Here is a 15,610-nt window from a genome sequence, read left to right as displayed (position 1 = left end):
ATCAGTTAGCTGCACACCTGAAACTAACACAATATTTTAAATCAGCTACATTCCAATAGAAAATAATTCAATTAAAAAAGGAGAATCAGATACTCAACTTTGTCACCTACATGAATGATAATGTTACTAGCATGATGACAGTCACATGAAAGGAAGTCAGCCCTGAATATTCATTGGAAGGACTGATGCTGAAGCTGAAGCTCCGCTACTTTGGCCACCTGATTCCAAGAGCCGACTCATTGGAAAAGATTCTGATGCTGGGAAAGATTGAGGGCAAGAGGAGAAGGGGGTGACAGAGGATGAGATGGTCGGCATCGCTGACTCAATGGACGTGAGTTTGAGTAAAGTCAGGGAGATAGTGAAGGACAGTGAAGTCTGGCATGCTGCAGTTTATGGAGTCGCATAGAGTCGGACACAACTGAGCAACAACAAAGTCACATGAAATAGTATTTGGATGGAAAGGTAATAAGCTTTCAGTTGGTTTTAGCACTTAAAAGAATATTTAGGGTAAAAAGATTTTTCTTTGTTTGATTTTTAGGGTTTCTAATACAAACCTCCTTTTATAGTACATGCCAGATCATCTCCTCTAAGCTCTATGAAGGCAAAGAAGTTATTTTATTTTTCTGATTTCCCTAAATACTGAGCACAATATTGGTACCCGTTTACAAAGGAAGTTAACAAATGGTGGCAAAAATTACACGGTCACAAACAAAAAACAGCCTTAGCTGAATCAAGGGGAGTAAAGAGTGAAGGTGGAATGAGCCCTGCCCGTCAGACTGAGGCAGAACTCACTGAAGGCCTTGTAAACGCAGGAAGAAGGAGGGCCCACCCCACCGGAGCTGGAACATGCAGGGTTCGGGGAGCCTTTGGTATAAATCACAGCTTGGTGTCATTCATTTCAAGGCTCAGGTTCAAAGAGAAGAGTTTTCTTTTAATCCAGGTGTGGTCAGGTCGCTGTTGGACATCTCTGGCAGATGAGGGGCGAGAGGAGATGCCCCCACAAGAAAATCAAAAAAAATCAGTAAAATGAGTCGGTGCAAAACCAGCACCAATATTCTTTTCAATGCTCTGTTTACGAACTGTGTCAAGGGCAAGGTCACCCAGTGAGAAGGCACAGCTATTGACTTTTGAAGTGAAATCTAGCTGGAACCAGAGAGTGAGGCCCAGGCAGCATTTGGGGGTCACCATCTGGACTCGGCGTGCAGAAAGAGGCTCTCTGACAACACATTCCTTTCTTTTCCAGTTGGTCATTGAGGTTAAAATAAAACAGACATAAAGCTGACTTTCTCAGCCTGGTCATTAGACTATTTGAAAATGGATAATATTAATTTTATTTTAGAACATAAAGATTTCAGAAATGAAAAAGGCTGTAGGTCAAAGAGGCCCAGAGAGGTTGCTGCTTTGTCCAAGGTTGCTTAGACCAACTGTGAATGGACTGATTCTTATTTTTTTTCCATTCTATTTATTTATTTTTAATGTAAATTTATTTTAATTAGAGGCTAATTACTTTACAATATTGTATTGGTTTTGCCATACATCAACATGAATCCACCACGGGTGTACACGTGTTCCCAATCCTGAACCCCCCTCCCATCTGTCTCCCCATACCATCCCTCTGGTCATCTCAGTGCACCAGCCCCAAGCATCCTGTATCCTGCATTGAACCTGGACTGGCGATTCATTTCTTATATGATATTATACATGTCTCAATGCCCTTCTCCCAAATAATCCCCCCTCCCTTTCCCACAGAGTCCATTCTATTTTTTTAAATTGGAGGATAATTGCTTTATAATGATGTTAGTTTCTGCTGTACAAAAGTGTGAATCAGCTATAAGTATATATATCCCCTCTTGAGTCTCCTTCCCACTTCCACTGCCATGCCACCCCTCTAGGTCATCACAGAGCCCTGAGCTGACTGATTTCTTGAATACAACTCTCCTGACTGATATTGGATACTCTTTTCACCATTAACACAGATGCATTCTGCCTAGAAGAACAAAAGAAATGACTTCTCAGTGGCACTCACTCAGTAGTTATGGGCACAGAGAGATAAGACATGAACACAAATTCAAAACTATTTTGTGAACCAAAACCCTGAATGCCAACCAAAGCAAGAGGGAGGCCAGTTTTAAATGCTGCCAAAGAGCTTTTGATACCATCTTGGTAACAGATCTTCCCAATCTGTGACATCCTTGCAAACAGGAGCAAAGTCGGAATAAATGTGTCCATGTCAGTGTACTTTGATACCTTGCTGTGGCCTCGGAAAGTTGTGGAAAGGAGGAGAGAGGAAAAGAAAGCGCGATGCCATTTTCTTGGTTCACAATGTAAATGGGTAATTACACTGTTGGTATTTGCCGCATGTCTGCAACAGAACCAGCACAGTTCAGACATAAAGACAACGCTGTTCATTGCTCTGGGAATTTACAGTCTTGCTTAGGCAGAAAAGCAACCATGAAAAGATGAGAAAAGCATATGATACTGGTTAAATCTTGGCTTTCTTTAACTTCCTTGGCATTTGGGTCTTTTGTGCGGGATGAAGGGAGATGACAGAAATAGGATAATTGGAAGCTTTTGTAGTTGTGCACAGTGGGGATTTAAAAATGAAATCACCAGTATTGCAAGACACAGTGAGCACAAAGAAGTCAGTTGTGGAAGGATGGTGTGCGTATGGAGGGAGGGGATGTTTAGCCTACTAATATACTTCTAAGCCAAGGGGGTCTCCTAGCCACTCCCTCCATTTCTGGAAGATCCTTTCCCTTTCACTGCCACGTTCAAAGCAGCTAGTGCCCTCTGGTGTCCCCACCTACCTCTCCAAGCTCAGTGAATGAACAACTGGGACATCTGTGCCCCCTCAATACACACAGCCCAGGTTACTACCACTCCTCAACACAACCAAACTTAGAGCTAACATCTACTGAGCATTTTCTTGGATTCCAAACATTGAGCTAAACACCCTACAAATATTCTCTTATTAGGCTTTCCAGGTGGCACTGGTGGTACAGAATCCGTCTGCCAATGCAGGAGACATAAGAGACGTGGGTTCCATCCCTGGGTCAGGAAGATCCCCTTGAGGAGGGCATGGCAATCCACACCAGGATTCTTGCCTGGAGTATCCCATAGAGGTGCCTGGCGGGCTACAGTCCATGTGGTGGTAAAGAGTCAAACACAACCGAAATGACTTAGCCCACACTCACACAGTCAATGAGGCAGGTACTGTAATTATTGCCACTTTACAGGTGAAGAATTCTTGTTCAGAGAGGTTGAGCAACTTGCCTGGAGACCTCCAGCAACTAAGTGGGGAAGGCAGGAATCAAACACATCCTCACTGACTCCAGCACAGTGGCCATACACACAGTGGCAAACACCACTCTCCCAGTTTATCCTTCACACTCTTAAAATGTGTATCTTCATTTCCAGTTGCTTGGGGCTTGGCCGAGGTGACCAGCTTGCCACTTTTGATGTGTCATGTTAAATTACTGAAGATTATAATGACTTCAGATCTTTTCCACAGAAGTGATAGCTGTACTTTATTAGGGACACCTCAGAACAGAAACAGAAACCAGACTCAGAGACTAATTCTGATAGTGGGGTTTTGAAGCATGTAGAGAATAAGAGAGGGGATTGACTTGAAGGTAGTAGCCCCAAGGTTCTTCCAAGCAAGTGAGTCTCAACTTGGCTTTCAATTGCAGCTCTCCATGATCTAAAGAGAAACCTACATCATCTGTCAGGAGGCCTATGGACCTGAAGTTAGTCACTCAGTTGTGTCTGACTCTTTGCAACTCCATGGACTGTAGCCTGCCAGGCTCCTCTGTCTGTGGAATTCTCCAGGCAGGAATACTAGAGTGGGTTGCCATGTCCTTCTCCAGGGGATCTTCTCAACCTGGGGATCGAACCTAGGTCTTCTGCACTGCAGGTGAATTCTTTACTGTCTGAGCCACCAGGCCCTTCTGAAAGCCATCTTCAATGCAATACTGAGGCAGAATAATGTGCATTGGGATTTGAACCAGAACATTTCAACCAGGAGTTATGTTCCCCTCCTCCCCCACCCTGCAGAGGACATATGATGATGTCTGAAGACATTGTTGGTTGACACAGCAGGGGGATGGGGGAGTTCCTGGCATTTAGTGGATGGAGGCTGGCCAGGGATGTTATGAAACATTCTGTGGTGCACAGGACAACTACTTACAGAAAGGATGATCTGGCCCAAATTGTCACTAATGCCAAGTTGAAGAAAACTTGTTTAGACATAACTGAGAGGCCAGTATAAGCTGGGTTGCAAAAGTCCAAGCAGAGAAATAACTGATCAAGTAAAATTAAAGGACGGATGGGGCGTGTCTAAAGCCCAGTTTTTGACAACTGGTTACACTCCTCAGTCCCCCAAATGTTTACATTGATGGAGCTGGTTAGTTGTGCCTCCTTGAATACACCTAAGAGAAAGGGAAGATTTGATCTTGTAAATAAGACATCAGTCTAGTAAAAAAAAAAAAAAAAAATTGGCACTGGGGGCGCTGCCACTTTGGATACTAGTATACAATTTTTCTGGGCAAGAAAACAGTTAGGTGAACCAGCTTCTGAGTCTTTGTTTCTCCAAGTGTGGTCTGTGTAGCATCTTCAAATGAATCATGTGGGTATTTGTTAACAAAGTTAAACTCCTGGACCTCCTATCAGACCTATTGAGATCCTGGGTAAGTCTAGGAATCCACAGTTTTAACAACCTTCCCTGGTAATTCTTAGGCCTCCCTGGTAGCTCAGCTCCTGCCATGAAGGAGACCCCAGTTCAATTCCTGGGTCAGGAAGATCTCCTGGAGTAAGGGATAGGCTACCCACTCCAGTATTCTTGGGCTTCCCTGGTGGCTCAGACAGTAAAGAATCCGCCCGCAATGTGGGAGACCTTGGTTCGACCCCTGGGTTGGGAAGATCCCAGAGGAGGACATGGCAACCCACTCCAGCATTCTTGCCTGGGGAATCTCCATGGACAGAGGAGCCTGGCAGGCTTTAATCCATGGAGTCGCAGAGAGTCAGACATGACTAAACTCATCACAGCAAGGGTGATTCTTGCACACACTGGAAAACACCTGCTCTGGGGGTTTTTAAGAAGGTGGCTTTCAGAGTCCTACCATTGTTTGGGTCTGGACTTAGGTCTCTGTGCCTGTATAAAGTCCCCTCATGTTCTTTACTCATAGTCTTCACTTGACAGTTTCTGCCTTTTTATGTTTCTATAGTTGTTTTGTGTACCTCAGTTCCCACCTGGACTATAGGTGGGCACTCTGACTTAATCCCTTCTATCATAGATACCCAGCACAGAACCAGGGGGAAATGACTGACATAGAATCAGAGCCTCTCCAGATTTGTACCTTTTCTCATAAACCGGATTCAACACACACTAGTGCCCTGTTCACGCCATACAATCTGCATTTTCCTGTTGTCCTCTTTTGTCCATCTAGAGAGGTGCAGAACAGAGAGCAAAAAGTCAATTTGTCCTTGAATTGATGAGCTATTATATGTCCAAAGGTCAACAGTTCACTCTAGTGTGCACAGCTAAATAAAATCCAGCAGTTAATTCTCTGCAAAACACAAAGAAGCTGGCTTAGTGGTAAAGTCCACCTGCCAATGCAGGAGACATGGGTTCGATCCCAGATCTGGGACGATCCTACATGCCATGGAGCAACTAAGCCCTTACATCCCAACTATTGAGCCTGTGCTTTAGAGTCCAGGAACTGCAACTACTGAGCTCATGTGCCACGACTACCCTAGCCCGTGTGCCCAAGAGCCTGTGCCCCCCAGCAAGAGACCACCATGAGAAGCACCCACACTGCAACTAGAGAAAAGCCTGAGCAGCAACCAAAGAAGACCCAATACAGCCAAAAATAAATAATAAAAAGTTAAATTTAATTTAAAACATTAAAAAAAAAAAAAAGAAACTCTTGATTGGAAAGCTAAGAACCTTCCATAAGTCTCCAATTTCTACAATGCAAGGCATTAAACGAGGGCTTCCTAGGTGGCACAGTGGTCAAGAATCCTCCTGCCAATGCAGGAGATGTGGGGTTTGATCCCTGGGTCGGGCAGATCCCCAGGAGGGGGAAATGGCAACCCACTCCAGTATTCTTGCCTGGAGAATTCCATGGACAGAGGATCCTGGCAAGCTACAATTCATGGGGTCACAAAGTCGGACACAACAGGGCATTAAACACTTGAAGTATCACATTGGCTTCGTCTCTCCTCCTGATAGAGGCCTTAAAAAGACACGAAAGCATTATGACACCATTAAAGAAATGGTTTGTGAGGCAAAGAGATTGCAGAAATTGCAGCCCGACTATCAACTCCACTAGCACGCACTCCTTGGTCTGAATGGTTGGTCACTTCCATACTCAGAGGGTGGCATGTACATGGCAGTTAGTTTCTTTTTCAGAATTGCTTAGGTAAGAGTACTTCATTGCTCTCCCTTTGTAAAGACACATCCATTTGCAGTTTAAAAAAAAAGACTATCACAACACTGAAACATTTGTAAAACTGATGCTGTATGGGCTCCCCTGGTAGCTCAGACAGTAAAGAATCTGCCTGCAATTCGGGAGACCTGAGTTCAATCTCTGGGTCAGGAGGATCCCCTGAAGTAGAAAAATTAACCAGCTTTTGCATGGGAGCTTTAAAGAGTTGAAAGACCTAGGCTCTTTCATAAAACACATGATTTTCGAGGCAATTATTAAACATTGAGTGACATTCTTATTGAAAGCAAGGTAATTAGCAATTGGAAAGACCACAGGAGGGCAATTTGGGTGCTTGTTTTATTTTAAAAGAAACAACTCAGGTCTCTAGTTGACTTTGCCAGCAGTGGGAGGCTGGGGTGGGATCCAGCCAGCCAGCAGAGAGATGCACGTGTCTTCAGGGGAAAATTACTGTCAGGCAGCAGTCCCTAGCAGATCAATGATAATAACATTGATTTGGACCCTAGACTCCATTTGTGTGCCTTCATCTGATCACTTTTGAGAGAAATTGTCTGCCTGGACCCAGAATGCCTTTCCGTCTTCTTTAAAAGACAGAGGAAGAAGAGTCCAGGAAAAATAAGTTGCTTGGAAACTGATAATGTTTTTAATGGGAAAAGAATGCTATATTCTAGGTGAAGAATGAGCTGCATGACTTTTAAAATAACTTGCTAGAGAACATTAACAATCCAGGCTGTATTATTCACATGAAATATAAGCTTAGAAAATCATATAGTAGCTTTGGTGTGTTTGTTGTTGTTACTGTCATGTTGTTAGGCTCTGGCTCTGAGTTTGGTGGTGTGGAGGTATGAGTTAAAATGTAGTCTCTGTAAGTAATCTCCCTGATGGATCAGCTGGTAAAGAATCCACCTACAATGCTGGAGACACAGGTTGGATCCCTGGGTTGAGAAGGAGGAATAAGTTTCCTCCCTGTAGGAGGAAATAGCAGCGCACCCCCGTGTTCTTTCCTGGAGAATCCCATGGACAGAGGACCATGGCAGATGACAGTCCACGGGGTCGCAAAGAGTCACTCAAAGAAACACAACTGAAGTGACTTAGCAGCAGCAGCTAGCTTACATATTGCACTCCATAAGCAGATATTCCTGCTTCTTAGGGACTTCCCGTTCTGCCTCAGACCAGACTGAAACTGACTTCTGAAGAGTGGCTGGATGCCTTTATCAAAAGCAGAAAAAACATCAACATGGGTGATAAGTACCTATATGTGTGTGTGTACTAAGTCGCTTCAGTTGTGTCTGACTCTTTGCGACCCCATGGGCAAGGATACTGGAGTGGGTTGCCATGTCCTCCTCCAGGGGATCTTCCTGACCCAGGGACGGAGCCCACATCTCTTATGCCTCTTGCACTGGGACGTGGGGTTCTTTACATCTAGCGCCACCTGGGAAGGCTCAAGTACCTATATACCCATCAGGAAATTGAGAGAGAGGGTAAAATTAAAATCAGTGTTCCTCATTTCCCAAGTATGTCATTAAATGCTTACTGGTAAGATATGTGAGTATCTACAGGCCATAATATTTTTCCTGGTGGAAGGCTGTGACCAATGATAAAGTCCATAATGGAAAAGAAAAAACTAAAACCCCTTCTCTGGTTGCTATTAGATTCTAAGATGGGCTCACCAAACTGAGTAAAATGAGTTCCTTACCTGCCTTGTCACCATCAAATCCTAATTAAGTGAAAATTCTTAACTCCGGAGGCCTACTTAAGTTCAGTAATATAAAAAAACTTAATACATGTTAGAAGGGGCATGAATAACTTATTTTAATACAACAAAGAATGTTTATGCTTTGCACACAGACACACAACTAACACATACACACTTCACATACTCAGCTTGCGCCATACACGCACACACACAAAACTGCAATCTGTTTTTGCATTCTCCCTCGGTGCAGTTCATCTTGCAGGGCTCTATTTTCTGTGAAGTTTCTAAATATTTCACGTTATTAATAAAACTAATGCCATTTGGATTAGAGGGTATTACTGTTGTTCAGTTTCTCGGTCTTGTCCAATTCTTTGCCACCCCATGGACTGCAGCACACCAGGCTTCCCTGTCCTTCACCATCTCCCAGAGCTTGCGCAAACTCATGTCCATTGAGTCAGTGATGCCATCTAACCATCTCGTCCTCTGTCATCCCGTTCTCCTCCTGCCTTCTATCTTTCCCAGCATCAGGGTCTTCTCCAATGACTTGGCTCTTACTCTACAGACATTGCCCACTGAAAGCTCTACAGTTAGAAATAAGAGGTTTTATTGCGCCCATTGAAACTCCTCAAAGATATCTAAGCCTCTCTCATTGCTAACTCTGTGCCACTCAATCTTGACCTTTATAGTGGGAAGTAGTGAGCCTCAGTGCTAAAAGCTTGAAAAGCACTTCTGCTTGGGGCCAGGCTCTGGGGAGACCATAGAGAGGGAAGAAGTAGCTACTTGTGCTTTATTTCCTTTAAATGAGGTAGATAGTAGTGAGCAGAACCTAGAGAGGCACTATGGACCAGCCTTGTTGTGTCTTATGAGAGAAAGGCTGAAAAGCACCCAAACTCTCAGGCAAAGGGAAAGTCTATTGGAAATGAAAGAGGAAAATGAAATAAAATGAGTCATCTAAACATTCTCTAACAAGGAAGTAGTAGTCACGGTAAATGCTGAAAAGCTCCACAGGTAAAGTAAATTGGAATAAACCTAAAAATGGGATAAGAAGCTAGTAAAGAAAGCAAGTGGAAATGAACAGGAAGTACTTTACCGGCTGCTCAAATTAAGCTTTGTGGATTCCAGTATGATGTAGTGTGTGGTTGTCTAAGTCTTAACCACCAAGGTTTCAGTTACTCTGCATGCCTAACGGTACTTTCTGAGTAATTTTTAAGTAGATTCAGACGCGTTGTCAAAGAAACAAGAATCTCTTGTCTTCTGATTTCTTCAATTCTGTGAGAATGTCATTTGCTATTTGTACAGCCTGTTCAAAGGTACTAAAAACAAACATTTTAGAGGTGACCTCAGAGCTTGTTGCTTTTTTCTGTGTTTATCACTTTGATTACTTCTCCACCAATGTTCATCTTCCAGATTTGTCTCTTTGGTTCTGCCCTCCCTCCCCACAGCCACTATTCTCTTTCTCACCTTTATTTCACTACCAACTTTTCCAGGATATGACCTATAAGTCAAAAATGTCTATTTCCTCTCATTTATTTCTTGGCTCCACTGCAACCTGCATCCCACTTCACTGTTCAGCAGAAACAGAACTCAAAGATCAAGTATTGTTCTCACCTACACCTTCTTCTCAGTGCATTCTTGATGTTAACCTTGTCTTCAAAAGATAAGTGCCAAACCAAGTTGTGATCCAGATTAAGACCATGTGAGAGTTTCCTAAAGATACCTCTCCCCCCTCCCTACAAGACACTCTGGTGGTTCAGTGAAACAATCATCTTAGTACTGTTGTGAAGGGACTTTGTGTTACTTATCAGCTGACCTTAAAAGAGAGAGATTATTCTGAACTGTCTGAGTGGAACCAATTTAATCATATGGGGCCTTAAAGAGCTAAGACTTTTCTCCAACTAGAGTAGAAAGATGCAGAGGAGAGATGTTTAGGAGACAAAAGAAAAAATCAGATTGAGAGTGTGAGAAGGATTCAACTCATTATTGCTGGCTTAGCAAGGAACAGTGAGCCAGAGAATGCAGGCAGCTGCTGGAAGCTGATAATTACCCCTGGCTGACAGACAGCAGGAAGCTGAGACCTCAGGCCTATACCTGCGAGGAATTGAATTCTGCCAACAAACTGAATGAGCCTAGAACCAGGTGCTCCCCTGGAGCCTCCAGAAAAGGACATCACCCTGCTGACACTTAGATTTCAGCCTTGTGGGGCTCTATATAGAGAATCAGCTGGGCTGTGTCATACCCAGGTATCTGTCATACCCACAAAAACTATGAGGTCATAAGTGGGTGATGACTTAAGTCATTAAATGTGTGGTAATCTGTTACAGCAGCAATGGAAAACTAATATAGACTACTAGAACTTTTTCTCAAATTTCTGATATCTTAGCATTCAAATTTCCATCTCTTCCAAAACATGGTTAATATTTACCATCTTAATTGAATTCCAAATATATTATCTATTGAAATTGCAAACTTAGTTTCTCTATCTGGACACCATAGGGCCAGACTTTGAATACACATATAAGGATTTATGCGTCTATGTATTTGCATGTGCATATATAGGGGTGTCTATACATAAATACATACCTAGGTTGTTGTTCAGTCACTAAGTCATGTCTGACTCTTTGCGACCCCATGGACTGCAGCATGCCAGGCTTTCCTGTCCTTCACCATCTCCCTGAGTTTGCTCAAACTCATGTCCATTGAGTTGGTGATGCCATCCAACCATCTCATCCTCCTTCTCCTGCCCTCAATCTTTCCCAGCATCAGGGTCTTTTCCAAAACCTAGGTAGACCTGGTAAATATCAATCACAGTCAATAAATAATAGTTTACATATACACACATATAGGAATCTTAGCAATTATATATACACATATGTGTGTTTTTCCACAATGTTAAGTAAATAGTAACATTATTTTGTGACAATCTTGTAAGCTGTATATTAATTGCTTCATTATACATGTTAGAAATAGGAAGACAGAGGTCACATAGCTAGATAGAGGTCATCTAGTATGTGGTTGAAGAGGATTCAAATATAGATCTGTCTGGATCTAAGACTGCAAGGTCCTTAGTTTTCATCTTGCTCATCTCTCATGCTGGATCAGGTCCTACACCCATCTCTGCCCAGACGCCTTGTGTCAGCCTCTTTCAGCTCCCTTCTACAGTACATCTGGATGCCACACTACACTGCTAGTTTTCCCCCTATAGCTCTGTGCCTTCTCGGTTTCCCAAGTTGCTTTCTATTTATCATATATAAAAGAATCTCAAGATTGTGTTCTCAATCTTATGCTACTCTCTTCTCCAAAAATTCTGTTTACTTTTAAACTCTCTGTTGTAACTCTTTCAATGACTTTCAGCTTAATATCTCCAGTCCTGACTCTTCCCTGAATTCCAGGCACATGTATTAATATAACCATGGTGCTGAAAAATGCCTGTTGTTCTATCTTCTTGACATTTCTAAATAAGCAGTAGTAGGAAAAGAAGTCTTCTCTTCTTGCCAGCCTTTGTCCCTCAGTCATATTATCCATCTCTTCAGTGGCCAAACTCAGAAGTCTGTTAGCCGCTTTGGACCTCTCTTCTGGCTAAGAGCATGAGCTCTGGACTGGGCTGCCTAGGATTAAATCCCATCTGTGTTACTTACTTGTTTGGGACCTTGGACCAATTGCTTAACTTCTCAGGACCCAAGTTACCTTCCTCTATAAAACCGAGTGGTGATAGAAGTCATAGGAATACCTCACAGGGCTGTTGCATGGTTTAAATAAGACACTGTATTTAGATCAGCACCCAGCACCTAATCCTCTTGATAAATTTCAGCTCTCATTCATTTTCCATTTAATTGCCAGATCTTCATTCTGCTCGAAATGCGAGAGACCTGGGTTCAATTCCTCAGTTGGGAAGATCCCCTAGAGAAGGAAAAGGCTACCCACTCCAGTATTCCGTCCTGGAAATTCCATGGACTGTACAGCCCATGGGGTTGCAAAGAGTCAGACACGACTGAGTGACTTTCACTTTCACTTTTTCATCTGTGAAGTCTATGGTTAAGTTTCTGATGCCAACTTTTCTGCCCTCCACCACTCCATGTTAATATCTGAATCAATGCTGATTACCTCTGAATCATATTCCCCAAAATCTAGCCAACATGTAATTATAAAATGAATCTTCCAAAGGCACTATTTTAATTATCACTCAAAACTCCTTCAGTAGTTTTCCATAACTTTCATGATACAATGGAAACTAACACCATCATTTTCTTGGCTTTCAAAGCCTTCCATGAATTGGCCCCAACTTCTGTTTTAAATTGTTTCTCCCTTTCCTCTCCCACTAAGCCTCTGACTATAGACAGGCTGGACCTCCTGCTTTTTCTTAAATATTATTTACTGGCCTGCCTCTTAGCTTTTGTGATAACTAGTAACTATGGTGAATATGTGCCAGATAATGTGTTGAAACTTTCAAGGGTGTCATCTCATTTGTCCTCACAAAAACACTATGAGGTATCTACTGGGCTATTCCTATTTTACAGATGAGAAAACTGGGGCCCAGAGAGGATGGCATTGGCTGAAGTATATACAGTTAGGAAGTGGCAGACTTAGGATTTGAATCTAAACTGATTCCAGATTCCTGGTTTTAACCACTGTATCTTATGACTTCTCTATGCTTCATTCCCCTTTACTAGAGTGTCCTTTACTCTTCTCCTGTCTATTTGACTCCCACCTATTCAAAGTTTCCCTTATGTTCTGTCCTTACTATAAAGCAGTCTCCTTTAAAAACTCTAGTGAACTCCTCTATCAGGTAGAAGCTTCTCGAGGCTAAGAAGGGTGTTACATATTTCTCATGAAGCCCAGCAATACCTTGAGCATAGTAATTGATTAATTCTGATCATTAATTGGTACCAAATTTCTTTACCAGTGAACTTGACTGTGATTCCTTGTGGTGGAGCCAGCTGATTGATTTCTCTTTATTACCCATTTTTTCCTAGTGACCAAGTTAGGTTCTTTGATTGCCAACACATGTCTGAACTTAAGCAGAATAGGAAATATTTTTAATGGTGTAGAGTATCACGGAATGCTGAAACAGCAGACTTGGTCTGAAATCAAGGAGGGCGCATCCCAGCAGAGGTCCCCGACAGTGCCAGCGCATGGAACACTGAACTCCATGCTGTTGGATTTCCCCTCCTTTGCAGTCACCGCAGGTTGTGTCTGTCTGGCTTCCCCCCATGATGCCCAGCTATGCCTTTTTTTTGCCTATGTTCAAGGGAGCTGCAATCAACAGCTTAGCAAGGAGAGAAATGAGTCATTCTCTTATTGCAGAAGTTGGGGAGTGGGAGGGACTCCAGGATAAAGAACTGTGGCGCCTAAAGAGGAATAGAGGAGAGACGAGATGCAACTACTAGAAAGAGAGGAAGTCACTTATGAGTTGCTCAAGATTACCAAATGCTTTGTTATGAGATAACATTCCTATCTTCTAAAATTAGAAGTTGGGGATTTAGGGTAACATGAACAAATAAGAGGGTCCCCCAGATGGACTTCAGAGATTTGTGACCCCTGACCACACACACACACAGTTTCTGAGTCCTTACATTTCCTCAGTGAATGAGTCCAGTTTCTGTTAGATTCTCAAATAGGTTCATGATCCAAAAGGGTTGTGAAATACTACTTTCAGCTATTGAAATAGAAACATAATCTTACCTCGGGACATCAGGTGACTCAAAGGCAGAGTCTCATAATATCATGTAAGGAAAAAGTTAAATTTGAAAATTCTGCATATGCTATAATGTACCTGCTCATCTAACAGATGCCAAAAAGTTACTCAGAAGGTCAACTCTCTTTAGAATGAAAGACCTACAGTGGAATTTCTATCTATCCCATGACCATGCATCAAATGGGCTTCTGCTCTGTAGAATCCTTGGATGCCTTCTTAACCAATTGCAGAATAACAATACAGCTTACCTCCTCAGTTGTTATTTTTATAGCATCTTGCTGTTTTCCTCATAGTTTTTGAAAGATCCTTCCTCCGTCTCCATACTTCGGCAGGGAATGAGCAGTATCTCTTTATACCTGTCTCTCCAAATCTCTGCATGACAGAGTAGAGGTACATGAGTAGCTAGAGTCTGTAAGAAGAAGGCTTCTTACAGATTCAATAATAATTAATAATGAAAGTGTTAGTTGCTCAGTTGTATCCAACTCTTTGCAACCCCATGGCCTATAGCCCACCAGGATCCTCTGTCCGTGGAATTCTCCAGGCAAGAACACTGGAGTGGGTTGCCATTCCATTCTCCAGGGGATCTTCCCAACCCAGGGCCTGAACCTGGGTCTCCTGCATTGCAGGCAGATTCTTTACCATGTGAGCCACCAGGGAAGTCCTATGAGGTTTATCAAATAAGCAAGTGGTATCTATTTAGTGCCGTGTCTTTTTGTTGTTTGTTTGTTTGTCTGCCTGTTTGTTTTTAGGTTTTTGTCCTTTTCCAGTTGTATATGTATTTTAAAATATTTGTTTATTTGGGGCTGTCAGGTATTAGTCACAGCATGCTGGCTCGGTAGTTGTGGTGTGTGGACTCAGTTGTGCCAAGGCATGTGGGATCTTAGTTCCCCAACCAGAGATGGAAACCATGCCCCCTGCACTGGAAGGAGGATTCTTAACCCCCGGAGCACCAGGAAAGTCTTGTCTTTGGAACGAGAGCTGGTTAAGTGGGAACTTCCTTGAGGTTGCTGCCTTCATTACAGAATCAGAACTGTGTTTGCAGAAGTGGCGTCTCAGGGCGAGATGAGTGTTTTATCCATCATCTTAATGACCTGACTTTCCCCACCACCACCACCAAAACATGGCAAGGGAGGAGCATCCAAAGTGTTTGGGGGAGAAAGCCGTAGTTTCAGATGAATGTCAGAGAAGGCTTTGTGAGGAAGCAACATTTGAGTAAAGACCTGAAGGAAGTTGAGGAAAAGCCACCTGGATACATGGGACCACTGACTTCTGGGTGGCAAGTTGGTATCACCATGGCAGCCAGCCTGGGCCTCCACCATTAAGTGTGCTGAGCTCTAGAAAGAGAAGAGAAGGCTCTAGAGCCAAAGCTCCCACAAAACCCACAACTCATTGTGTTAACTCATTGGTCCTCTTCTCTTGTCATTGTCCCATTTCTACCTATATCCTCAGTTCTGCTTCCAGCTAAGACGTGAACACCAATAGCAACCTTGTTATTTTTCCTTCTTACCGTTCAAACCTCACAGAATATTGAGAGCCTTTTGCACAGAAATTGCCCTTCTGGTTCAGCTTCTTGTGTATGTCCCCAATGTTCACCATACTGCTCTCTGTGCAAAGATGCCCCCAACAAGTGTCTGTGAAACTGACTCCCTGACCTAAGAGTGGGCGGTTACTCCATAATGCCGCATGCTCAGAACTTATCTCCTGGGAGAGTTGGTTCAAGCTTGTGTTTCAGTGGTCATGAAGATCAGTCCTCAATGGAAATATTCTTTCAATCATCTT

At 42.9% G+C, this 15,610-nt stretch overlaps 1 protein-coding gene across 11 annotated transcripts in view; it reads left to right on the top strand.

The window, feature by feature from the left end:
* DOCK10 (dedicator of cytokinesis 10) overlaps nucleotides 1–15,610 on the top strand; it is a 302,832-nt gene that overhangs the window by 93,509 nt on the left and 193,713 nt on the right. The window lies entirely within an intron of this gene.

Source organism: Bubalus bubalis, chromosome 2, assembly GCF_019923935.1.
Source record: "Bubalus bubalis isolate 160015118507 breed Murrah chromosome 2, NDDB_SH_1, whole genome shotgun sequence".
Lineage (NCBI taxonomy): Eukaryota > Metazoa > Chordata > Mammalia > Artiodactyla > Bovidae > Bubalus > Bubalus bubalis.
The sequence above is the reverse complement of the archived record's forward strand: the minus strand, read 5'-3'. Positions and strand labels throughout refer to the sequence as shown.